The 2,174-nt window shown below is 55.7% G+C and overlaps 1 non-coding gene across 1 annotated transcript; it reads left to right on the top strand.

The window, feature by feature from the left end:
- Positions 1-808: 808 nt before the first annotated feature.
- On the top strand, positions 809-880 carry TRNAQ-UUG (transfer RNA glutamine (anticodon UUG)). Its single transcript has one exon. It is a non-coding gene; the product is annotated as a tRNA-Gln (tRNA).
- Positions 881-2,174: the final 1,294 nt, after the last annotated feature.

The raw sequence follows: 2,174 nt of genomic DNA, 5'->3' as shown, positions 1-2,174 counted from the left end.
AGTGCAATTGTTGAGCAAATGGCATATAAAATTTTATCTGTCGCCAGACTGACCTGAAGAAACATTATCCTTTTACACCTTCACTAAAACTTATGAGAAAGTCCAAAAGGGATTGTCTCTTTCACTGATCTGATTCTAATCTACACGTTAAAAGGAACCATGCCCCCAAGTAGCGTTTAAAGTAGGAGAGGGAGATGGAAGCGGAACTTTCTGTGCAGATTTCTCGGTGGCTCTAGCTACGTGTAACGCCAAGGAATCAGGTGGGGCGCACTTCCTAGCGGCGATTCGCGCTTGGGGCACCTGGGCCTTGAACGGCTGTCCCTCGACGTGCCAGTCAGCTTCCCTCCCCGCTCGGCCAAAAATAACCTCCCCGGGGTAGTCGCTGTGTAAGTAAATAAATAAACAATACGAAGCCCAGGATGCGAGCGCCGAGCCTCCTGCTAGGGGTCTATGGGTCGGAGTCGGCCTTCTCCGGTCCAACATCGCGGGCCTAGCCCCGCTAAGGCCGACCCCGCCAGCCTGCCGCCCCCCCCACCCCACCCCCCGGGCTTCCTCAAACCCGGTGAGGACCCCTGGAGGAGAGCAGGGAGAGAGGCAGCAAGAAATGACACCCTGGGACCGGGATGGTATAGGACGCCGGGGACGCTGAAGCCCTCGTTGCTCCGCTCCTGCCCGCCAGTTCGGCTTGGGGACCAGAGCCCAGGACCCAGAGCCGGTAAACCCGGCATCCACTGCCGTTTTCGAAAGGCAGCCCGGCGCGCCCGCTATGTGACTTGAGGAGGCTCCCGGCCGCCAAAAGTAGCGAGCGGGTCCCATGGTGTAATGGTTAGCACTCTGGACTTTGAATCCAGCGATCCGAGTTCAAATCTCGGTGGGACCTCTCCAAAACCTTTTGGTTCTACAATTCCTATTTTGGAGGCCCCTGGCGGCAGTGGCCATCTCAGGCTGTGCCGGCGTCCCCCCGTGACCTACCTGACCGCGATTTAGGGTCCCTCCCTCTTTCTCAAGATGCTTTCGTTTCAGAGCCTGCTTGAAGGTCGCGGTGCGCATGCGCGAGACTCGGGGCGGAAAAGTAAGTGTCTGTGGGAGCTGGAGCGTGACTTTAGCTTGCCGGGGACGGCCGAAGGTGCCCGAGGGATCCCGAGGATTCCGCTTCGGGCGGGGAACAGTGGCAGCCTTCTGGTCTAGGAAACGCCACCGCCACCCCCACCCCCGCCCCGCAAGCTGCCGGGAATGCTTCTCCCCATTGGCTAACATGCAGAAGGGCCAAACACTTCTGCTCTGGAAACAGCGAACGAAATAGCCATAGGGAGCCGAGGGGAGCGGGAGGGAATAGCCGACTGCGGAGGAGGGCGTGTGTTTGGGGGTCCGTCCGCCCGGAAGTCGGCCAGATACTGAAGTGTGTCTGTCTGGGTTGTCCGGTACTCGGGCAGTAGACTGCGAGGTTGTCTTTCAGTTGGAAAAAAAAAAAATCCCTTAGTCAAGGAATCCACTCTTCAATCCGTTTCAGCCGGTCAGGGTATCTCTGGCGACGGTTTCTCGCCGTATCGATGGGCTATTTCTCCCGAGCAGACGATAGGAATCTCTATGGGGTTCACCCGCAGGGCTGAGCGAATCTCTTTTGGCGAATTTGTCCAGCGTCGCTGATTTGGGTGCTGACCAAGCGCACGTGATTTGCAGGAAAGGTTTTACCTCTGGGGTAGCGGGGAAGAGACGTACACGGAGTATTGTCTTCTTTGGATTGGTATCTGGGTTTTGAGAGCTGTCTGTCTCTCGGGGACAAGTGACGAGGGAGCCCGCTCACGCATTTGTGATCCCCCTACAGGGTGACTGGCACTGTGGTTATACGGCCCCGCGCCTTGGGAGGATGCCGTGGAAACAGAACCCTCGCTCTGCTCTCCCCAACTCTCTCCTGAGCACCCTTCCTCCCCACTCCACCCCACACACTCCTTAAACATTTGAATGAATTTGTGTGTATGAGCGATCCCAGCTTCAAAAATACCTAAACAGACGTGGGAGGACTTGCACTAACAGATATTAAAGCTTATTATCAACTATTAACTGTAGGAATTAAGACAGTGAGGTACTGGTGAAAAGAAAGACAAACATACCAATGGAACAGAATGGAGAGCCCAGATAGAGCCGCACACATACTTGGACCAGTGATTTATGAC

Source organism: Pseudorca crassidens, chromosome 19 (genome assembly GCF_039906515.1).
Source record: "Pseudorca crassidens isolate mPseCra1 chromosome 19, mPseCra1.hap1, whole genome shotgun sequence".
In the NCBI taxonomy this organism is placed as follows: Eukaryota; Metazoa; Chordata; class Mammalia; order Artiodactyla; family Delphinidae; genus Pseudorca; species Pseudorca crassidens.
The sequence above is the reverse complement of the archived record's forward strand: the minus strand, read 5'-3'. Positions and strand labels throughout refer to the sequence as shown.